This window comes from Saimiri boliviensis, chromosome 9 (genome assembly GCF_048565385.1).
Source record: "Saimiri boliviensis isolate mSaiBol1 chromosome 9, mSaiBol1.pri, whole genome shotgun sequence".
NCBI lineage: Eukaryota > Metazoa > Chordata > Mammalia > Primates > Cebidae > Saimiri > Saimiri boliviensis.
The window spans coordinates 74,783,816-74,808,633 of NC_133457.1; the positions used below are offsets into that span (position 1 = coordinate 74,783,816).

At 41.5% G+C, this 24,818-nt stretch overlaps 1 long non-coding RNA gene across 1 annotated transcript in view; it reads left to right on the plus strand.

Annotated features, from left to right (window-relative positions):
• The window catches only part of LOC120367936 (uncharacterized), an 18,797-nt gene extending 13,550 nt beyond the window's left edge, over positions 1 to 5,247 (plus strand). Inside the window, exon 3 of the long non-coding RNA XR_005582179.2 lies at positions 3,011 to 5,247. This is a non-coding gene — a long non-coding RNA (uncharacterized LOC120367936). The remainder of the gene's footprint in view (positions 1 to 3,010) is intronic.
• Positions 5,248 to 24,818: the final 19,571 nt, after the last annotated feature.

The window sequence follows — 24,818 nt, forward strand, 5'->3', positions numbered from 1 at the left end:
ATATAGTCTCATGAGTTAATGCTGGAGTATGCAGGAAGCATAGAGCCCTGTGCCTCTGTCCATGGGGAATCACATTTTTCCTGAAAGTTTCCAGAAAGTTGAGAGGCTGACGTTTGCTTATCTTGCTCTGCTGCTGCCTGCAGGGTGAGTGAATAAATATGGAAGACATTGTCTACCAGGGCTTTGAGGGTGGAGTATATAGCAAAAGGTAAGAAGATTCCCTTAAAAAAAATGAAAATAGAACTACTGCTATTATGATTTCACTAATTTGCATTCCCACCAGCAATATAAAAGGGTTACCTCTTTCTCTGCATCCTCACCAGCAGTTATTATGTTTTGTCTTTTTGATAGTAGCTATTCTAACTGGCGTGAGACAATAGCTCATTGTAGTTTCAATCTCTATTTCTCCTATGATTAGTCATGTTGAGCATTTTTTCATATACCAGTTGGTCCTTTGCGTGTCATTGAGAAATGTTGCTCATCTTTAAATTGGGTTATTTAGGCTTTTTGATTTGTTTTGTTTTGTTTTTGATATTGAGTTGTTTGAGTTCTTTATACAGTTTAGATATTGACCTCTTGTCCAACGCATAGTTAGCCCATATTTTCTCTCATTCTGTAGGTTGTTTTTCACTCTTGATTGTTTCCTTTGCTATGCAGAAGCTTTTTAGTTGGATGTGATCTCATTTGTCTATGTTTGCTTTTATTGTCTGTGTTGGTCTTCTCCCAAAAACTCTTTGCTCAAATCAGTCTCATAAAGCATTTCCTCTATGTTTTCTTCTAGGAATTTTATAGTTTCAGGTCTTACATTTAAGTTTTTAATTCATTTTGCATTAATTTTTGTTGATTTTATATATAATGACAGATAAAGATCTGGTTTCATTCTTCTGCATTGGACACCCAGTTTTACCAACACCATTGTGTGTTCTTGGGCAACTTTGTCAAAAATTAGTTGGCTGTAAGTGTATAGATTTATTCCTGTGTTCTTTTTTGTGTCTCATTAGTCTGTCTAATTTTGTACCAGTAGCATGCTGATTTGGTTATCATAGCTTTATAGTGTACCTTGAAGTCAAGCAGTGTGATACCTTACAGCTTTGTTCTTTTTGATCAGGATTGCTTTAACTATTGGGGGTCTTTTGTGATTTCATAATTGCTTTTTCTATTTCTGTGAAGAATATCATTGATACTTTGATACAGATGGCATTAACTCTCTATATTTTTTAGTAGTATAGATATTTCAACAATATTAATTTTTCTAACTAACAGGAAATTTCCTTTTCATTTATTTATGTCTTCTCAAATTTGTTTCACCAATGTTTAATAGTTCTTACTGCAGAGATATTTCACCTCTTTCTTAAATTTATTCCTTAGTATTTTTGGAGCAATTGTAAATGGAATTTTTTCTATATTTCTTTTTCAGATAGTTTGCTAATGACTTGTGTGTGTTGATTTTTATAATCTGCAACTTTACTAAATTGGTTTATTAGTTACAGCTATTTAGCGAAGTGCTTAGGATTTTCTATGTTGATTTTTATAATCTGCAACTTTATTGAATTGGTTTATTAATTAAAGCTATTTAGTGAAGTGTTTAGGATTTTCTATGTATAAGTTCATATTATCAATAAACAGGAACAATTTAACTTTATGCTTTTGAACTTGGATGTATTTTATTTATTTCTCTTTCCTATTTGCTCTGGCTAGTGCTTTCAGTACTTTGTTGAATACAAGTATGAAAGTGGGCATCCTTGTCTTTTTTCTGATCCCAGCATAACAGCTTTCAACTTTCTGTCTTCCAGAATGATGCTAGCTGTACATTTTTCATATATAACAAAGCCTTTATTGTGTTGAGTTACCTTCCTTCTATGCCTAATTTGTTGAGAGTTTTTTTTTATCATAAAGGGGATGCTGATTTTTGTCAAATGCTTTTTCTGCATCTATTTAAATAATCATATGTTTTTTATCCTTCATTCTGTTAATGTGATGTATTAGGTGTGTCAATTTGGGTATATTGAACTGTCGTTGCATTCCTAGGAAGAATCTCACTTGATTCTGCTGAATGATCTTTGTATCGTGCTATTGAATTTGGTTTTCTAATATTTTGTTGAGCATTTTTTACATCTATTTTTTTCAGGGATACTGGCTCGTAGTTTATTTTGTTGTTGTTGTATCTTTGTCTGGTTTTGCCATCAGGGTAATGCTTGCCTTACAAAATTCGTTTGAAATAATTTCCTTTCGTTCAAGTTTTGGACTCGTTTTTAAAAGCTGGTATTAATTCTTCTTTAAATGTTTGGTGGAATTCAGCAGTGAAGCCATGAGCTCCTTTTCTTTGATGGAAGATGTTTTACTATTGATTCAGTCTCTTCTGTCATTAGTGATCTATTTAGTCTATTGGCCTATTTCTTCATAGTTCAATCTTGGTAGGTTGCATGCATCCTTTTCTTACATACTTTATAGTGTCAAACAGAATGCAGACTGAGATGTGCATTTGTTTCATATCCCTATGCTGATGTTGAAATTTCATTGAGGTAGTTTCTTTCCTATTTTCCTATCTTTCTGCTTTCCTCCTCTGGTTTCTTGACATCATCCTTTCACTCTAATGACACTGTAGTTTTTCCTTTACTGGGCCCAAGCTTTCCTCTTCTCCAGAGAATTCCTCTCATGCTGCCTCTGCTTGGGCTGCCTTTCACCTCAACTCATCCTTCTTTGTTGAAATCTCACCACCATTCAATGCAGTGCTCATGTTTCCTGCTTATCTGCCTTAACTCCCTAGCTCTTCCTTGAGTCCGAAGCATGTGTGATCAATGGTTTGCAAAAGTGGCCCCACAGCTCCTCCCAAGCACATATCCACATCTGTTTGCAATCTGACTCAATTTCCACCAAGAGGTAGAGTCTATCTGATGCCTCTTGAATTCAGATTGGACAAATGCTTTGGCCAAAGAGACATTAGAAAGTATGGCACAGTGGAGACTTGGAAGTGCTTCTTCTTTGGATCTTGGCCACTTTTGACGTTCAGGATATTTCTGCCTTCAAGAAAACGAGACTGGGTTGTTCTACTGAAGGAAGAGAGTCTTAAGGTTATTGCTCAGACAACATCAGGCTGACCACCAGGCATGTGAATGAGATCATCTTAGATAACCCAGTTTCAGCTGAATTGATCCAGAGCAAAACAGCTGTCCAGGAACCAAAGGAACCTGACAGATAAGTAATGTTTCTTGCTTTAAATCTCTATATTTGAGTTGGTTTCTTATCCAGCAAAAACTGCCTGATATGACACCTTCACAACTCCTTTGTATATTTCAACTTAATTGTAACATCCTTAAGCACAGAGCCACATGGACTGACACCCTCTGAAGCTCCCTCAGGACTCAGCATTCTGCTTCACTCATTTAAGGAGCAGAGGACATGTTTGTTGATTGACAATCTTATCCGAAGTTTCCACTGTGCTTCAAGAATCAGTTAGTGATTTAATTCCTTTAAAGGCCATCTTAGGTCCCCAAGAACCAGCTAAAAACAAACCTGCTACATCACATCTTCTTGAAAAAAAGACTAACAGATCGTAAGCTTTGAAATCAACTGTAGGCTCTATGGAGGGATATTCTGCTAAGGTTTCAAAGACACAGGCATTAATATAACCTCCCCTTTCAGACTCAGATCCTCTCTGATTTCTCCATCAGTTCCTGCAGAGAATTTGAGGTCAAAGGGAATGGAAGAGTCTGCTAGTTCAAATGAATTAAGTTGGGGATGATTAGAAATTGAATCTCAGCTGACAAAATGGGGAAGTAAAATTTCTCTGAAAATATTATTTCCGTAGTTAAAAGGAATTTACATGGATATAAATGACGTTCTGTCACTTAAAAATGCTCCCACAAAAATATACATAAGATTTTCACCTCGAGGCTGAAAATGAGAAAGTTGGACTATATGATGAGTAAGAGCTTATAAATACATAATGCTCTATAGAGAGTTCTGACATCGTGAGATGCTGTCCATCTTTTCCTAATAAAAGCCATAAATTTCTACAGGGTCGTGTAAAGTAAAAGGTTATTTTGAACGTTCTAAATTAGTTTCTGAAAAAGAAGGGCAGGATTTCTGTCTTGTGCCCCTTGAGTTCCCACAATGTATTTATTAAGACAAATACTAGCCACTATGATGAAGTTTATTCTCACTCATGTAAAGTCCAGAATGAGCCATCAAAATAGGTGGTGGAGGTTTGGGTTGGGTACAGAAAAGTGCTGTCCACACAGTGGCTCAGTCATCTTCAGCATGTAACTTCTGTGGCAACCCTGAGTGTCAATTCACTCGACAGAGGAAGACAGAAAGGGTTATTCATCAGAGAGTCTTATCCAGCAGGCCTAGAAAGTAGTGTACACCCGTGTGCCCACATTTAATTGGTAGAATGCAGTCACATGATCACATGTAACTGGAAGGGAGGCTAAAAACATAGTCAGCCTCCCACAGATTGCCACCAATAAATGATATCCCCCCCATAATAAGAGCATCCCATAGATTGTGTCACATCCAGACTTGGAGATTCAGTGACATCCAGCTAACACAGTTTTGGCAGGAAGTGTGATTGCATGCCAAAGTCATTTCCCATACAAAACCAATAAACAAATTTAGTCAAAAGTACTAGTTTACAACATATTATATTCCTAGGGCAATGATAAGACCTACAAATCATAAAAGAAAACATATACCACAATGTCTCCCCATTGGGAGCTTATAGTGAAATTGAACACATTTGACATATTCACTGAAAGATTTGTAAATAATGTTGCATCAGTTCCTAAGGATGTTGCCCTGTCATAGATATGTGCATATTTATAAATTTTTCTAATGTATTTTTCCAGAACATAAGACAGTACAAAGAGTTTAGAGGTAGAAGAGATCCTGCCATCATTTGAATGTCCCCTCCAAAACTCACATTGAAATTTAATTGCCATTGTGACAATATTAAGAAGTGGGACCTTTAAAAGATGATTAATATTGTTATGAGAGTGAGTTAGTTATCATGGGAGTAGGCTCCTAATAAGAAGATACATTTGGTTCCCATTTCCTCTCTCTGTATTGCACACTTCCTTGTCATGCACAGCCATCTGCGGTAGCATGACCCGGCCAGATGCTGATGCATGCTCTTGGACTTTCCAGCCTCCAGAACCATGAGCAAAATAAACTCCAGATTTTTTAATGAGTTACTCTATCTGTGGTATTCTGTTACAGCAGCAGAAAATAGATGAAGAAAGACAATGGTACCAAGAAGTGGGTTTTTGCTATAACAAATACCTGAAAATGTGGAAGCAGCTTTGAAACTGGGTAATGGACAGAGGCTGAAAATAGCTGTGAAAGATATGGACAGATTTTGAAGTGTCTGGTTAGGAAAAGCCTAGATTACTGTAAATAACATGTTAAGGACAATTCTAATGAAGGCTCAGAAGAAAAGGATAGTTGTAGGGGAAATCTGGAACTTCTTAGAGATTACTTATCTGGTTGTGACCAGAACATTGGTCAAGCCCATTCTGATGAGGACCCAGATGAAACTGAGGAACAAAGTATTGGAAACTGAAGTAAAAGAAAATCCTTGCTGTAAAGTAGCAAAAGCCCTGGCTGAATTGGGTACTGGCCTGAGGGTTTTGTGGAATGCAAAACTTAAGAGCAATGAACTAGGATATCTGGCAAAAAAAAAAAAAAAAATTAAGTAGTAAAGCAGTCAAGCAGCTTTGTGGCTACGTTTAACTGCATACAGTAAGAGGGGAGGGAAGAAAACTTATTTAAAGAGAGAATTTATAATTAAAAGGCAAGTAAATGGGAAATACAGAAAATTTTCAGCCATGTGAATAGCGTAAAGATGCCTTCAGGAGAACAAAGGTAGAGTGTGGTCAAGTGATTATCTGCTAAAGAGATTATTATGGGTAGAAGGAGGCAAATGCTATTCATCAAGACCGTGGGAGAAAGACCCCAAAGGCATTTTAGACGTCTTTTGAGGCTGCCCCTCCCGTCACAGGCCCAGAGCCCTAGAGAGGAAAAGTGGTTTCAGGAGATGAACCTGGGGCACCTTTGTTGGGCTCTCTGCCCATGGTCACTTGGAGACTCTGCTCCTCACATTCCAGCACAGCACTCCTTCACATCTCAAGCCACGGCTCAAGTGCGCCCAGGTGTGACTCGACTAGGTGCAAGCAGATACAAGTAGTTAACTTTGGCAGTGTCTGTGTGACGTTAATTCTGCAGGCTCACAGCATGCAGGAGTTATGGAACCACGACTTCCTCCACCTACCATTTGAAGAGTGCTGCTTGGGGACCCAGGCAGAGACCTGCTGCAGAGGCAGAGCCATCTGCTAGGGTAATGCCAAGTGGATTCATGGAAGTGGGACTACCCAAAATACCCCAGAAGCATAGGGCCACCAGCATGCAACTCCAGCCTAGAAAAGCTGCAGGCATGAGATTCCAACCCAGCAAAGCCATAGAGGTCAATCTCCCTCAGGTTTTGGGGGCCTAACCCCCGCCTCGCTGTACCCAGAATATAGGACATGAAGTTTAGGAGATTATTCTCCAGCTTTAGCGCTTAAAATTGTTTTCCCTTTTGGGTTTTGAATTTACTCGAGACCAGTTGTTCCTTTCTTCTTGCCATTTCTCTCTTTTGAAATGAGGGTGTCTAACCTATGCCTGTCCCTTTATTGCACTTTAGAAGCAGATAACTTGTTTTAATTGTGTAGGTTCACAGCTGGAGGGAAAGTTGCCAAAAGATTAATCATGCCTTGAGCCTTGCTGATGTGGATGAGGTTTTGGAGTCTGGACTTTAGAGTCAATGCTGGAACACTTAGGACTTTAGGGGCTGTTGGGATGAAATGAATGTATTTTGTATCGTAAGAAAGCCATGGGTTTGGGGGGGCCGGGGTGGAATACTATGGCTTGAATGTCTCCTCCAATACTCATATTGAAACTTCATTGCCATTGCAATGAAGTTTCAATATGAGTGGGACCTTAAGAGGTGGTTATCTCATGAGGGTTCTGCCTTCAATCATGAACTGATGTCATTACCTTGGGGGAGTAGGTTAGTTGCTGTGAGAGTGAGTTCCTGCTAAAAGGATAAGCTCCACTGGGCATGATGTCTCCTGACTGTGATCCCAGCACTTTGGGAGACAGAGGCAGGAGGATCGCTTGAGGCCAGAAGTTTGAGGCTGCAGTGACTTGTGATGGTGCCACCTCACAGAGTGAGATCTCATCGTAAAAAAAAAAAAAAAAAATTGGCCCTGATATTTTCTCTTTGTCTTGTATTCTCAATTGCCACGTGAAACCTTCCACCACGGGATGACCCTCACTGGATGTCAGCACTATATCTTGGACTTCCCAGCCTCCACAACTATGAGCTGAATAAACTTCTATTTTTTATAAATCACCCAGTCTGTGATACTACATTAACACAGCAGAAAACAAACTAAGAAAGATGCTTAGATGCTAATTTATACCTCATGGTAGCCTGTGAAAAGGTGTGTGAAAATGAAAACAATATCATGAGTCATTGGAAAAGTTCATGGAGAAAATATGACAAGCTGGGCTTCAAAGAATGGATAATTTGTGGGTATTTCGGAGCAGAAATCAGTCTTCAGGGCTGTAAGCACAGGATGTGTGTTAGCCTGGCAGCACAAAGATGCCTCCTGAGACTGCTTTGAAAAGTGTGTAATTCAAGTATGATGAGCTTGCTGTGTGCAGCACTGAGGTTAATCAGGAGCCAGCAGCAGGCAAACCAGACCTGGGTCTCCTCTCATAGACGGCACAGGTATATGCAGGAAGACACTGACTTTGCCTGGGGCCAGACAGTGGGGAGACTTTCCTGAAAACGTGGCATACCTGTAACCTGCAGGCTACATACATAGTTGTTCCTGAGAAAATCGGGTCCATTTCATTCTCGGATAGTAGGGAGCTATAGCAGGTTCTTGAGAATCAAAATAGCACAATGTAGAAATTTTCATTTATGTTCTTAAGTGCATCCAGTGAAGGGGAGAGGAATCTTGAAACATATCTTAAATTGGTCACTAAGAAAATTAGCGAAGGCACCTTGAGCGTTAGGAGAACCAGTCACTGCTGTGATGTGGTCACAAAGGCCCTTAGAATGCCCCCCTTTCCTCCCACAAAATATGCTTCTACTTGAAGAGACTTAAAGTCAGTGAAAGTCTTTTTTTTTTTTTTTTTTTTTTTTTTTTTTTCTGGAAGGAGCGGGTCCCAGGTGTGACGCTCTGAAAAGTCTCCAGCCAGGTCTGGCTTTGAAATCAGGCAGCTGAGAGGAAATCTGCATCTCCATGACACACCGAGCAGCATGGAACCTGGACACTTCCTGAGGGGCTGAATACACATCCCCAGCCCGGTGTCTCTCCCTTCAGAAGGACTGTTTGCCCACCTGAGCCCAGCCAGGCCACCCATTCCCCACTGCTTCGCAGGAGGAACTGAGGACAGCTGCACTCAAAGTGAAGCCAGGAAGCTCCTCGCAGTCTCTCCAGGGGGCTTTGCATCACAAGAGGGACAGTATTTCCTTGACTAGGAAGGCTGTGTTTGTCTGAGGCCCCAGGGAGCTGATGAGGTGATACTATGGGACCTCAGTGCCTCTGGGCCTTGCTGCAGGGCTGCCCGAGGTTGGCCAAAGCTCAGCAAGGCAACACTGAGGGCCCCGGCCTGGGCACAGGGGTAAAGAGCTGCGTTGGTAGGAAATTTGCAGATGTGTCCTGCTGATTGCTTGTAAAAGGTACAAATTAGAGGTCTGCCCCCAGCACCGAAGCCAGAGGCAGTCCATATGCTAGAAGCCATTTCCCTGGGAAACCTTGTCTTTCTTTTTCAATGAGATGAGCCTGTTGCCTGTTGGGGTGCAGCGGGAATGCAGCGGCTTGGGGTGTCCTGCTGTTTGGGAATAGGTTCTTTGCACACGGCTGTGTTCCTCCCTAATCAGAGGTGATGGGGAGGGAGGATTTGCCTTTTCTGAAATCAATCTAGAAATTGTCAGAAACAGAGAAGAAACTAACTAGGACACTTGCCTAGAAGACTTAAAACAAGACAAGATCACAAACACCACAGAAGTCTGCACTTTACGCACTGAGATGGGAAAGGGACAGATGCCAGACACAAAGTGAGGGTGTCGCCAACAGCAAACATGGGAGCTTCACAGGGAGTACAACTTAGCGGTGAAGGAAGGAGTTGTGTGGGGGCTGCAGGCTTGCTCTGGGTGGGCACCCACCCACTGGAGCTGAGAGGACGGCACTCTCCTGGCCCCGCTCCTGTGCTAACTGGTCTAAGAAGCCCGCACTTCTGAGCGGTGCTCAGCAGAGATCCTCAGATCAGAATCCTGGGAGGTGCCATGTACAAGCTGACGTTGGCTCTCACTTTAAAGTGAAAATAAGCCAGGCACAAAAAGGCAACTGTCGCATATTCTCACTTATATGTGGGGGCTAAAAAATTTAAACAAGTGGAAGTTGAGAGTAGAAAAATTGGTAAAAGGTGGAGAAGGGCAAGTGTAGACAAGGAGAGAATGCAGAGAAGTGACATAAGGATACGCACATGCAGGAAGATAGGAGGAAGACACTCCACATCAGATAGCGGAGTAGGATGACTATACTTAGAAAATATATTGTGGCCAGGTGCGGTGGCTCACGCCTGTAATCCCAGCCCTTTGGGAGGCCGAGGCGTGTGGATCATTTGAAGTCAGGAGTTCGAGACCAACCCGACCAACATGCTGAAACATCATCTCAACTAAAAGTACAAAAAACCTAGCCAGGTATGGTGGCAGGCGCCTGTTATCCCAGCTACGTGTGAGGCTGAGGCAGGAGAATCGCTTGAACCTGGGAGGTGGAGGTCGCAGTGAGCTTAGATCGGGCCACTGCACTCCAGTCTGGGCAACAAGAGCAAAACTTTGTTTAAAAAAAAAAAAAAAAAAAAAACAAGAAAAGAAAAAAAAAGAATCTTAGTTCAAAGAAACTATGAAAAGTTTTTATCACAAGTCTTTCTGGGAAGCTGTTTTATTTTGTTTCTAATCAGTTAACATTATCTTTCTGGTAATTTTTTGGGAAAGTCTGGTGTCACTGGATGCCTCTTGACATCCATTGAGGCTTATTTCTCAAACTCCTGTGCTCTGGTGCTCCACCTACCTCGGCCTCCCAAAGTGCTGAGATTGCAGGGATGAGCCACCGTACCTGGCCAGTGAGTCTTGTTTCTGATGACGATGAGGTGTTCGGAGGGAACGTGGTGCACTGTGTCTATCAAGTCCACCAAAGCCTCCAGAGAAACAGACAAAAATAGAGACGGTTAGGCCTGAAAACAAAGCACTGAGAGAATCATCAGATCCTCCTGCTTTCTGCAGCCACCTTTTCAAATGAAGTCTAGAGATCTGTCCAGATGAATTCAATTAATTGTCAGCGGAAGGACAGGACTAGCAGCCACCTCTCTTGGTGCTGTGATTTTTGTCCTTTTGGTCCAGAGCAGACACTGTTGGTGAATCTGGTAACATGAACCACAGAGTTGATTCTGTGGACTCTGAAACCTCAATCTTGTGGGGAAAGGCAGGGGGATATTCTGAAGGTGCAGATGCTGTTGCCTTCTGGATTCACACCTGTGGATGCTGCCTGCCTATGAAAGAAGGGGAGCTTCTGCATGGCAGTGGCCTGAACACAGAGATGACGTAGGACAATGTGTTGTCTGCCATTTTATTTAAGGAACCAGAAAGCAAACTGATGAGCCACCGTCTTAAACATCACTAAACCTGTGATTTCAACACTTCTATAAAATCCCTTCGAATTATCTGACATTGATCTTGCACCCACTAAACACTTAGACTTTTCAATGTTTATTGGAAATTTCAGTATTTGAGACTCAGTCATCTTGTCCTTAAAAACTAAGTTGGGAAAACATAAGTCATGGCTGTGAAGAATGTGGAATGCCTTTTGCAAAGGCTGCCATTGATTCCAGCCACCTTGTGATGGCCTTTACCTCCACGGTCTTTGCAAAGTATTTTCTGAATGTCCGTCCCACACGTGAATAGTCACAGAGGTCTCCCAAATGAATTTATGTGTGAGATTAAAATATGATCATGGATCTGAGAATGTACTTTGAAAAATACTGATAGAGCTACGTGCTTAGGGAAAGATTTTTAGACAACTTAAGTCCTGTGTTCTTTGCTCCCCTAAGTGTGACATTTTTTTAGAATATTTTGTTGTATTCTGGGATTTTTCTTGAAATTATATTCGATTAGGAGCATAACAAGCTAAGGGCTGACATAGCACCCTTCCTAATAGAGTCAATCATTTGTTGACTGTTTCCAATTAGCAGCTCCTCCAGGACCCTCTTTAGAATTTGATTTGCTCCCTGAGTGTCAATGATTTTTCACAGCAACCCCCAGAGAGAAGGCAGAGAGAAAGAAGTCCTCACTCATGGTTTCAAAATTATTGAGAATCAAGGCTCCTTTTAAGTCAAAACACTTACAGTCATATTTTTAGCAATCATTGAAGAAAGGGAAAATGCTATTATGAATTCTGTAACATTTTCAAATACATCTGAATTTTACAAATCTGCTTTAACAGAATGCCTGCTCTCATTTCAAAAACAGTGCATAACCGATTTGATCAATTTTAACACATTTTCTCATTTTACACTTTAACATTTGTAGTATCAGTATGTTTTGAAAATCGATGATCTTAGTCATTGTGCCTATGATTTAATGTCAGTGTTTATTTTCTAGTGGTACGTAAATAATGGTGGGCTTTACAATCAATGGTATCTTAAATTTGATGAAATACCTCTTGAGCAGAAAGCTTAGTGATTACTCAGCCCACAGGGCACACGTGGTAGCCTGATTCCCAGACTCCCCAGAATCATTCCACCTCTCCCCAGCGATCTTCTCTGCCCCGTAGGCTGGGGAATTGCTTTGATGTATCCTATAATTTATATGAACCAAGTTGTCCCTGGGTATAAAATGTAACAAAATAAATAGTCCTGCTCTCAGTGGGGATGTGTGCATCTGGTGGATTTCTCACTTGCTGCTGAGGAGACTCTTCAGTTTCAGGTTGGGTTGTGTAAACACCAAGCATGGTGCCCAAGTCCCAAGAAATACGTCCAGAGTTTCTCCCAATTCCAGCAAAGACAGAGCTAGCCTTTAGATGAATCCATGGCCAGAATGTCCTTACAGAACCCCCTATGAACCCGGTACAATGTTCCAAAAAGTATTAAACCAAGTAATAAACGGAATCCAAGAATTTATCACTTATTGAAGCATTTGGAGAATATAATAATACACTGTGAGAGCCCACTTAGAGCGTTCCGGAAATCTCAGAGCGGAGAGTGGAAGATTATTTAAACTGAGATAAGCATGAGAGAGTTTGAGCCAGATGTTGAAGGATGGAGTTCAAGTTCACATAAAAGAAAATTCTGCCTGTATCCCATTAAGTAGATGTGAACCATAATTTTAAAAACACTGGTTAATTGAACATCCTCCACCTTCTGGGTCCCTTATGTTTAAGATCTGATATTCATGACCCTGTAGTCCCATTTTACAGTGGTTATATCCCTTCCCCAGGGTTGCAGAGTCTATAAGTTACCCAGTATCTGGCCCACCCCAGAGTCTATGATTGTCATAACCCCAGACAGCCCCCGAGGAAGACAGGTAGGAGTCCAATAAGTAACAAGGAGGGAGGCATTTCCAGAGGGAGAAAGGGAAGCAAAGACTCACGTGCACCTGCTCAGGTCAGTTTCTAACGTGTTGCCTTGGGCGAGTGAGTTAGCCCTTCTTAGCCTCAGTTTCCTCACTGGTAAAATAGAGACACAATGGCTTGTCTTGCTTTATTCATCCACATAGCAAACCTGATAATTAAAAAAACAAAGCATAGTACGAGGCAATGGCAGGCATCAACAAAGCACAATCATCTATTACTGTCATTATTATACTTGCTGTGGTTAGTCTTGGAGTGCTTTTTAAGAAAACAAGCTGGGCCGGGCGCAGTGGCTCACACCTGTAATGCCAGCACTTTGGGAGGCCGAGGCTGGTGGATCACGAGTTCAAGAGATCGAGATCATCCTGGTCAACATGGTGAAACCCTGTCTCTACTAAAAATACAAAAAATTAGCTGGGCATGGTGGTGTGTGCCTGTAATCCCAGCTACTTAGGAGGTGGAGGCAGGAGAATTGCCTGAACCCAGGAGGCGGAGGTTGCGGTGAGCCGAGAACGTGCTATTGCACTCCAGCCTGGGTAACAAGAGCAAAACTCCGTCTCAAAAAAAAAAAAAAAAAAAAAATGGAAAACAAGCTGGAAAGTCCTGGAAGATGTCAGCCAACTCCCCTTTCCAATACACCCTCTTATCTCCACGCATCTCTTCTTGTCTCTGCAACCATTTCCAGATACGCTTCTAAGCCAGTGAGTCCTGAGAAATCTCAACCAAGAAAGACTCTAAATATCCCTCAGGTGGTCTTTCCTTGTTGGATTTGGTTTCCATTTGTTTTCTAATTGTTCTTTAGCTGCCGGAGTCCAGATATGAAAAATAACCCTTCATATAGAGATGAGAAAAAAAGAACTTTGTAGTTAGAGCTCCAAGCCCTCATTTCTCATCCCAGTTCTGGTATAAATTCCAGAACTGGCCCCCACACTTGCAGGCTGTCCAAATTACTCCTGTAGGGAGGACAGAAAGGGAAGTATCAGTCAGGGGGGATCAGAGGTCTCCAGGTCTGAATCTGTGCGCTCTGAGCTGTAACATCACCACACACTCTGCTGATCACAGATGGACCCACAAGGCTGGTGCTTAAAAAAGGCCCTGGAACAACTAAGGAGGAACTGATATGCTTGCCCCTGGGAAGCTGGGCTAATGCATTTAGGCTAAATGAGTTTTATGATCTAGCTGTTATCCGTTTCTGTTTAAAAATGACAGCCACACCATTTGCAATAGCTAAGATATGGAATCAACCTAAATATCTATCCAGAGATGAATAGATAAAGAAAATGTGGTATATATACACAGTGGAATACTATTCAGCCATAAAAACGAATGAAATCCTATCTTTTCCAGCAACATGAATTATCCTGGACAACATTATGCTAAGCGAAATAAGCCAGGCATAGACAGACACATAGTGCATGTTCTTATTTAAATGTGGAAACTAAAAATTGAGCTCATAGAGGTAAAGAAAACTACAGACTTATGAAGCATGGAAAATGCTTCACAGGTATAGGAGACATTGCTCCCATAGGAGGTCTGGGTTTCCTCTCACCTAGTGGGTGACAATAGTGGCTGCCCATTCAAATCATGGGGAGGGGAGAGCATCTTGAAAACCCATGGTGTCAGCTCCACTCTCATGAGTCTCTAAGGAAAATAATATTTAAAAAAGAAATCTACAGTGCCAGGTCTTTTTTTAAAGAAAAAAAGGAAAAGTCTAGCAACACCAGTGTTCACAGCAGGATCACTCACAATAACCAAAAGATAAACGCAACTCGTGTTTATCTATCAACGGATGAATGGATATGCAAAATGTGGTCTCTCCACACAATGGAATATTATACAGCCTTAAAAAGGAAGGAAGTTCTCACATGTTACAATATGAATGAACCTTGAGGACATCACACTAAGTGATATAAACCAGTCACAAAAGAACAAATACTGTATGATCCCACTTACTTGAGGTACCTAGAGCAATCAAATTCATAGAGACAGAGAGTAGAAGGGTGGGTGCTGGGGTGGAGGGAGGGGAAGTGATGAGCTGTGGTCTAAGGGTTACAGAGTTTTGGTTTTGCAAGATAAAAAAGTTCTAGAAATGAAAGGTGATGTTGTGAATGTACTTTATGTCACTGAACTGTACATTTAAAATGGTTAAGATAATAGGTTTTGTTGTATATTTTAACACACAATGAAAAAGATGATAATTCTTGTGCAGGCCTGTGCCTTTCTGCTTTTGTTTTACCAGCTGCTCCAACAACATCAACATTTACATGGAAGGACATCTGATCGTTCTGAAGAATAAGAGTTGGAACCCAGGGATTCAGATAAGAACTTTGCTATGAATTATTTGTAAGACTCCATTTAGCTTACTTATGGTTATATGAATAAGAAGCTGAAAGGAATTATGATAATATTAAAACGATTCAATTGGTTTAAAGAGAAATGTACTCCTTTTTGTGTTAATAAAATTGTAATTTAAATGCTTAAATAATTTAAATGTCTAAAAATACACAATTATTTGGATAATGCAGGAAAAATGACCTGACTCACCATCTAGATCCAAAACCATATCGAAACACAGCTGAGCCACAGCCTCCTGCAGTCAAACTGGCATTTACTAGAGTTGTGTTTTCCAAGACAACTCGAGGTAGAGGAGCCGGTGACCCGCTCAAAAAATTCTTTCATCTACATCATTGTAAAAAGCACATGAAAACACCTGGGAAGAATGGAAGGGGCCAGAGAGGTGACCCATTTGCATAAAATAAACTTCAGCTGACAAAATACAGGTAATCAAACAGGAAAATGCAAATTGCTCATTAGCTTCTCAGAGTCAATGAACCTGGCCATGAAGATTCAACCTACCAAAAAGAGTTTATCCGCAGCTCCCCAGGTGGCCTCAAAACCACCATGGTAGTCATAGTCCTCCACATGGAGGACACAGGAGAAAGTGGCAGAAACCTTTCAACCCAAACTCCTTTGCACGTGGGTAGGCACGCTAGGGCTGCTGGGCCCACCCAGGCCACCACGGGAGGGTGTTTCCAGAGCTGAGGGCAACGCTTTCTTAAAATGTTCAGAAAAACCAAAGACACAGCATTCACGTGTTTGAGTGCAAGTTGCGTGTGAGTGTGTGAATGCATTGGTGAGAACATGTGTGTGAGGGCCTGTATGTGAAGAAATGTGCTTACAAATGTTGATGTGGGTGTGGGGGTGTGTATGAGGGTGAGAATGTGTGCACATGTGTGTTAGTGTATGTGGGAGTGGGTGTCAGTCTCTGAAGTAAGCATTTATGTGCAGTGCTGATGAGTGTGTGTGCATGTGTGAACACACAAGTATATGAATGCTCCACATCTAGGAACATGTGTGTATACTTGCCCATGTTTTTAGATTTATATGCAAATGTGTGTGAGTGTGCATGTTGTATATGTATGTGAATGTGTGTGCATATCGGTATGTATCTATGTGCATGTGTGTGCATGTATGAATATGTATATACCTGTGTGAAAATGCATATGTTTGTAAATTTGTGTGTATATCTGTGTGAATACAGATGTGTGTGAATGTGTGCATATCTGCATGTGTCTATATGTGTGCATGTGTGTGCATGTATGAATAGGTATATACCTATGTGAAAATGCATATGTTTGTAAATTTGTGTGTATATCTGTGTGAACATAGATGTGTGTGAATTTGTGTGTGTATGTGTTTATATGTGTGAATGTGTGTGCATATCTGCATGTGTCTATATGTGTGCATGTGTGTGCATGTATGCATGTGTATATCTGTGTTTGCACATGTATGTCTTTGTGTAAATTTGTGTGTATATCTGTGTGTGAGCATGTGCATGTGCACAAATGTGTATATATCTATGTGCATGTGTTTGTAAGTATGTGCCTATCTGTGTGCATTTGTGGGCATGTGTGTATATCTGTGTGAGCGTGTGCATGTGTGTAGATTTGTATACATCTGTGTGTGTGGATGTGTGCCTGTGTGCATGTGTTTATATCTGTGAGTGAGCCTGACGTGTGTGTGCATGTGCATATGCACATCAGGCCTTCTCTCAGGCTCCCCAGCAGCGAGGAGAATGTGAGGCTGCCGCTGCCTCTGTCACTGTGCGTCTCATTCATCATAGACGCATGTAAGACCCTTTTGTCCCCTTTCTTTCCAATCTGAAAGCAACTCTTGAAGTGTAACGGGGTTTGTTTAGAGACTGTCCCTCTCCTTAGGTGAGTCCTATTTGAACTTGTGAACAGCAGGCGGTGGACAAGATGTACAGCCCTAGGCTTTAAAATAGCTGTGCACATTTTCCCCCGCCCGCGAGACACAATTCCAGCCCTGTGGCCTCTCAGATTCATTCTCAGGTAAACACCCAATGACAGGCCACAAGCTGGAGACCAACCGGCATGGTCACAGCTGTGCCACATCACGGTGCACCCCGACACCGGGCCTGCACAAGAATGTTTGCCGTCACCCCAGGCTGTAGGCAGCAAATATTTTCCATAGCTCACCAAAGAGAAAGGTTTCATAGAGAGTTTCTCCTGGATCAGTTATGCTGGACTCTGTAGGGACCTTGTTCCAGAATTTATGAGCTACGTGTATGAATTCTCTTGAAAACATTAAATTGAATTTTTAGTGCTGGATCTTACTTAATCTGATACCATAAACTTCTTAAAGCTTGTAAAACGCCTACAATCCTAAAAAAGCAGCAGTTCGTTGCAGAGAAAGATGAGGCCTTCGGGCTGGCAAACAAAGTGTGAGGGGCATTCAGGCGCCCAGCAGCTGTTTATAGGCCAGTGACTCATGTGCGGCAGAGGGGTGGCCTTTTCCCATGTCCCTCGGGCAGAAAACTCTTTGCAGCCAGGCTGTTTCCACGAGGGGACGGGAGCAGGCTGCAGGCTCAGGCTGCCCTGGTGGAGGTCAGACTTGGGACTGCGGGGGGCCCATTCTCCACCCCTGCACGGTGAGTCATTTGGGTCCCTCTTAGCATGTGGGCTTCGGGGTGGGACTCACCAGAAAACCTCAATGGGAAAAACAAAACACCCTCCTGGACTTCCAGTTTCTGGTTCCAATCCAACTTGTGAAAGAATCTGGGAAGGTAAATGGCAGAAGGGACCTACCCTCCATCCTTGAACTTGGCACAGCCAGCGCCCTGGGACTGGCACCAGCCAGTTCAACTCTTGGCAAGAGGAGCAGCTTCAGCTCCAGGGAAATGAATTTTCTGTAAGAGCAAAACATATTAAAATGAAGTGAGGTTCCTGAATGTTGAACTGAGACTGCGATACACGCATGCGGAGAAAGGGGAGGAGTCGGTCTCACAGTGCAGGAGTTGTAAGCCCAGCCTGGGAGCGGAGCGCCAAAACAGCCCCTCCCCAGTCTGGTGCCATCCATCCGGAGGAGATCAGAAGGCAGGGCTTCGAAATAGAGCTTCTGGGGATCTGCTTCCTCCTTCTAAAGGCAGATGGGGTCCAGGGAGAAAGCCTGGACTCCTCTGTCGGGAAAACCAGGGTTCCATTCCTGTCGCCTGTGTGCTTTGGGAATTGCGGTCAGAATCTCTGACTGAGTCCCCTCCACATGCAAGAGGAGGGAGAGGGTTTGAGCGTCTGTTCCATGGATGTCACGAGGAGCACAGAAGGGAGGCCATGGAGCCCCAGCACTGCGACAGGCACCGAGGGAAAACCGATGGCATCAGGTCTCCTACTGAACACGAAGTCTGACATTTGTGCTGCTTCGTCTGTCCCTGTCTCCCGACAAGAGATGCTAAAATAAAGCGGGAGGCAACGCACTCATTCACTCAAACATCGTTCTTCACCCGTGCTGTGTGCACCAGGATGCCACGTGCCAAAAATGAAACAATGGAGAAGCCATTTCCAGGCCCTGCAGGAAAAAAAAAAAAAAAAAAAAAAAGAGGATTGTCGTTCTTGCTATGTTGCAGAGTACAATGTGGCCTGGGGACCCGGAAGTGGGAGCAGTTTCCCAAAACTCTAGGGAGGTGCATCTCGCTCACCTCCTGTTGAGATTCCTAGGCAGGGTTGGAAGTGGCATTTTTCAGAGACAGCTGCATTCTTACCTCTCCTTCCACACACTGCCCTTCCAATGCAACGCCACCTCATGAGAGGTGGGGGCCTATGTTTCCTTCCTCTACCCCTGGCACACCCGTGTAACTATCCTGATACATAGAATGTGCCGAAGTGACGATGCATGGCTCCTGACATTAGATTACACAAAGTGATATTTCCACCTGGACGGCTTTCCCTGGAGACCCCCACATTGGGAGCCCTGAGCCTTCAGGGAACAAGCCTCCCTACCTTGAGGCTGCCATACTGAGAGACCACCTGGAGACAGACATGCCCTGGGAGCCCCCGTTGTTCCAGCTCCTCTCTGTGTGAATCTCCACAGTGCTGGTCCTAGCCATGCAAGGGAGAGCAGATGATTCCAGCCGAGACTTGCATCTTCCATGTGAGGCCCTGGCATTGCAGAGCAGAGAGCAGCCAACTCCACTGTACTCTGTCTAAGTCAACTTACAGGCTCTGGAAGTTTAATAGATACCATGTTTGTTTTAAGCCACTGAGTTTGGATGTGGGTGGTTACATGACCAGAGTAAGTGGAGCAGGCAGTGGCATGAGATCTTTTCCAAAGGATGTATTTGCATGTGGGGCTGAGCAGTGGAGATGTCTTGGCTGGCAGAGGTACAAGTTTGGTCTTTTGTATTGTTAAAATGATCATACTGCCCAAAGCATTGTACAGACTTAATGCTATTCCTAACAAACTACTGGTGACATTTTTCACAGAATTGGAAAAAGCTAACCCAAAGTCAGTATAGAACCAGAAAGAGCCTGAATACCTAAAGTAATCCAAAGCCAAAAAAAAAAAAAAAACAAAAAAAAACAAAAAAAAAACCCACACACACACAACTGGAAGTATCACATTATATAATCTCAAACTATACTACAAGGCTATAATAACCAAAACAGCATGGTTCCAGTACAAAAATAGACACATCAACCAACGAAACAGAGTAGAGAGCCAAGAAATGAAGCCACACACCTACAACTATCTGATCTTTGACAAAGCTAACAAAAACGAGCAATAGTGAAGGGATTCCCTATTCAATAAATGGTGGTGGGATAACTAGCTAGCCATATGCAGAAGATTGAAACAGGACCCCTTACTTACACTATGTACAAAAATCAACTCAAGATGGATTAAAGACTTAAATGTAAAACCGAAAACTAAAAAGAAACCCTTGAAGAACACCAAGGAAAACCATAGACCCTAGGAAAGATTTTATGATGAACGTGCCAGAAGCAGTTGCAACAAAAACCAAAAATTGACAAATGCTACCTAATGAAACTACAGAGTTTCTGCACAGCAAAACAAACTATTAACAGAGTAAACAGACAACACACAGAATGGGAGAAAGCATTTGCAAACTATGCATCTGACAAAGGTCTAATATCCAGCATCTATGAAGAACTTAAGCAACTTAACAAGCAAAATAACAAACAACGCCATTAAAAAGTGGGCAAAGGACATGGACAGACAGGTTTCTCCTTTTCAAACAAAAATGCACACACACAGCCAACAAGCATATGAAAGAAATCCTCAACACTACTAATCATTAGAGAAATGCAAGTCATAACTGCAATGAGACAGCATCTCACACTAGTCAGAATGGTTATTGTTAAAAATTTAAAATACTGGTGAGGTTGTGGAGAAAAGGGAATGCTTATACACTGTTGACGAGAATGAAAATTAGTTCAACCACTATGGGGAGCAGTTTGTTGATTTCTCAAAGAACATAAAACTGAACTGTCACTCTACCTAGCCATCTCATTACTGAGTATATACCCAAAGGAACATGAATTGTTCTACCATAAAGAAACATGCATGTGTATGTTCATCACAGCACTATCCCCAATAGAAATACATGGAATCAACCTAGAGGCCCATAAATGTTATCCTGGATTTTAAAAATGTGGTACACATGCACTGTGGAATAGTATGCAGCCATAAAAAATAAGGAGATAGTGTCCTTTGCAGCAACGTGGATTGAGCTGGAGGCCACTATCCTAAATGAACTAATGCAGGAACAGAAAACCAAACACTGCATGTACTCACTTATAAGTGGGAACTAAACATTGAATATACATGGACTCAAAGAAGGAATCAATAGACACTGAGGCCTACTTGGGGGTGGGAGAGAAGGGTGAAGAGCACTTTATTTCTGCCTTCATTTCCTTATTTATCCAGTAGTCACTGAGGAGCAGGTTGCTCAGTTTCCATGTAGTTGTGCAGTTTTGTGTGAGTTTCTTAGTCCTGAGTTCTAATTTGATTGCACTGTGGAACAATAATCAAAACAGCATGGTACTGCTACCAAAACAGAGATACAGACCAATGGAACAGAGCAGAGACTTCAGAATTAATGGCACACACTTACAACCATCTGATCTTTGACAAACCTGACAAAAACAAGCAATGGAGAAAGGATCCCCTGTTTAATAAAATGTGTTGGGAAAACTGTCTAGCCATGTGCAGAAAGCTGAAACTGGATCCATTCCTTACACCTTATACAAAAATTAACTCCAGATGGATGATTCAAACATAAGATTTGACACCACAAAAACCCTAGAAGAAAACATAGGCAATATCATTCAGAACATAGGCATAAGCAAGGACTTTATGACTACAACACCAAAAGCAATGGCGACAAAAGCCAAAATAGACAAATGGGATCTACTTAAACTTAAGAGCTTCCGCACAGCAAAAGCAACCATCGTTAGAGTGAGCAGGCAACCAACAGAATGGGAAAAAGTTTTTGCAAGCTACCAATCTGACAAAGGGCTAATATTCAGAATCTACAAAGAACATAAACAAATTTACAAGAAAAAAACAAACAACCCCATCAAAAAGTGGGTGAAGGATATGAACAGGCACTTTTCAAAAGAAGACATTTATGTGGCCAACAAACATATGATAAGATGCTCATCCTCACTGGTCATTAGAGAAATGCAAATCAAAACCACATCGAGATACCATCTCATGCCAGTTAGAACAGCAATCATTAAAAAATCTGGAGACAAGAGATGCTGGAGAGGATGTGAAGAAATAGGAACACTTTTACACTGTTGATAGGAGTGTAAATTAGTTCAACCACTGTGGAAGACAGTGTGGCAATTCCTCAAGGACCTAGAAATAGAAATTCCACTTGACCCAGCAATCCCATTACTGGGTATATATCCAAAGGATTACAAATCATTCTATTATAAAGACACAAGCTCACATATGTTCATTGTGGCACTGTTTACAATAGCAAAGACCTGGAACCAACCCAAATGCCCATCAAGGATAGACTGGATAAAGAAAATGTAGCACATATAGACCATGGAATACTATGCGGCCATAAAAAAGGATGAGTTCATGTCCTTTGCAGGGACATGGATGAATCTGGAAACCATCTTTCTCAGTAAACTGACACAAGAACAGAAAAACAAACACTACATATTCTCATTCGTAAGTGGGTGTTGAACAATGAGAACACATGGACACAGGGAAGGGAACACCACACACTGGGGTCTGGTAGGGGTTCAGGGGCTAAGGGAATGATAGCAGGGGGTAGAGAGGTTGGGGAGAGATAACATTAGGAGAAATACCTACTGTAGGTGAAGGGGGGATGGAGGCAGCAAACCACCATGGCATGTGTATAACTGTGTAACAATCCTGCAAGTTCTGTACCCCAGAACTTAAAGTATAAAAAAATTGGGGAACATTGATTTAAATCCCTAGCAGCAAAAGAAAGGGGAAACTTCAAAAAACAGTATAAGTTTCATAATTTAACCAGGCTTATAGTTAAATAGATCATATTTTTCTAATACAGATATATCTAAGATATAATTGTTCTATTGCCTGTACTCCAGGGAAAGGCTGGGAGGGAAGGGTTGGGGTGAAGAATGAGAGGTAGTGACTTTCCCTGAATTGTAACATTTATCTCCTGGTTCTCCATCTGAATCATTTCTTCCTCTTCCTGTTTGCCACAATCTAGCAAAGACATATAGGATGACTATGTGAGGGAAGATGCTGAGGAGCTGAGAGTTTTAAAAATACAGTCTGGCCAGGTGTGATGGCTCATGCCTATAATCCCTGCACTTTGGGAGGTTGAGGCGGGTGGATCACCTGTGGTCAGGAGTTCGAAACCAGCCTGGCCAACATAGTGAAACCCTGTCTCTACTAAAAATAGAAACAATTAACTGGGGGTGGCGGCGCATGCCTGTAATCCCAGCTACTCAGGAAGTTGAGGCAGGAGAATCGCTTGAACAATTCTCCTGTCTCTGGGAGACAGAGGTTGCAGTGAGCTGAGACTGCATCACTGCACTCCAGCCTGGGCAAAAAGAGCAAAATTCCATCTCAAAATAAAATAAAATGAAATATAAAAAAATAAAACTACAATCTAAGAAAATGAACAAAGCCTAATTTGGTTCTTTAGCAGATTAATAAAACTGATAAATTCCTAGGCATAGTGATCAAAAGTAAAAAAGATAAAAAACCAATCCAATGTCAAAACAACAACAAAAGTGATATGACTACAGACATTTAAAAGATAAGCAGCTATTATAAACAACTTTTACTCATATATTTGACAATTTAGATGAAATGGGCAGATTTATTGAGAAATGTTAAGGTTTAAAAGCTGATACAAGAAGAAGTTTAAAAATTGAAGACTTCTTTATCTTTTAAAAAATTGTACTCATTATTAGAAAGTCATCTATTAAAAAAACACCAGGTCTACACTGTTTCACAAGTGAATTCTTCCAAAATTTAAGAAAGAAATAAAATAGATGAAAAATCTTTCAGAGAAAGTGTGCTTAATGTTACTTCGTTTCAAACTAATGTAAATATCTAAACTTTCTTGCTGCTATCTTCCTTCTACACCTCCACGGAATCAGAAATCATTTTGTTATGGCCACACAGCTTGATGTTTTTCTGTTATCCCTCTTTGACCTTCCCTCTGTAGTCCTAAACGGATGCACTCCCTTTTGCTTATTGATTCTGCACTCTTCCTCAATTCCATGCAGCCATCCCTGTTTCAGTCCTTGTCACACCCTCATTTCAGCTCCTGGCTAAAAGTGGATTGAGTTTATGACCTCTTCACTAACAAGGGCAATAAAAATAAAATGAAAGGAAAAAACAAGCCTGATTTATCCTTCCAAATTAATCAAATTTCAAAAAATATTTTTCCATAATGACTCATAGATATGTATAATTTAAAACGTTATTTCATTTAACAAAGGCCATGTGTGTTCTTCTGTGCTGCTTCATAATTGTCATAATTATTTTATCTGTGAGAATAAGATTCCAATTTTTACCTTTCAGGTATAGCATCTCAAACGCTTTCACTGTTTCCTGAGCACTGTTTCCTGTTCTGTTATGCTTTGGGGAAGAATGTTCTTCATTCTCCAGCCTTATTTTCTTATTTATTTAAATTATTCACAGTACGAATTTATAAAATGTATTAATGTACATGATTTGATTTGGCTGTGCCCCCACCCAAATCTCATCATGAATTCCCACATACTGTGGGAGGGACCCAGTGGGAGGTAATTGAATCATGGGGGCAGGTCTTTTTTGTGTTGTTCTTGTGATAGTAAGTCTCACAAGATCTGATGGTTATTATAAGGGGTAGTTTTCCTGCACAAGCTCTCTTCTCTTGTCTGCTGCCATGTGAGATGTGTCTTTCACCTTCCACCACAATTGTGAGGCTTCTCCAGCCACATGAAACTGTGATTTCTCCATTAAACCTCTTTGCCCTTCTCAGGTATGCCTTTATCAGCAGCATGAAAACAGACTAATATGATAAGTTGGTATCAGTAAAGTGGGGCATTATTGAAAAGATATCCCAAAATGTGGAAGCAACTTTGGAACTGGGTAACAGGCACAGGTTGGAATAGTTTTGAGGGCTCAGAAGAAGAAGGGAAAATGTGGAAAAGTTTGAAACTTCCTAGAGACTTGTAGAATGGCTTTGACCAAAAGCCTGATAATGATATGGACAATAAGGTCCAGGATGAGGTGGTCACAGTCTCAGATGATGGTCCCAGATGGAGATGAGGAACTTGTTGGGAACTGAAGCAAAGGTGAGTCTTGTTATGTTTTAGCAAA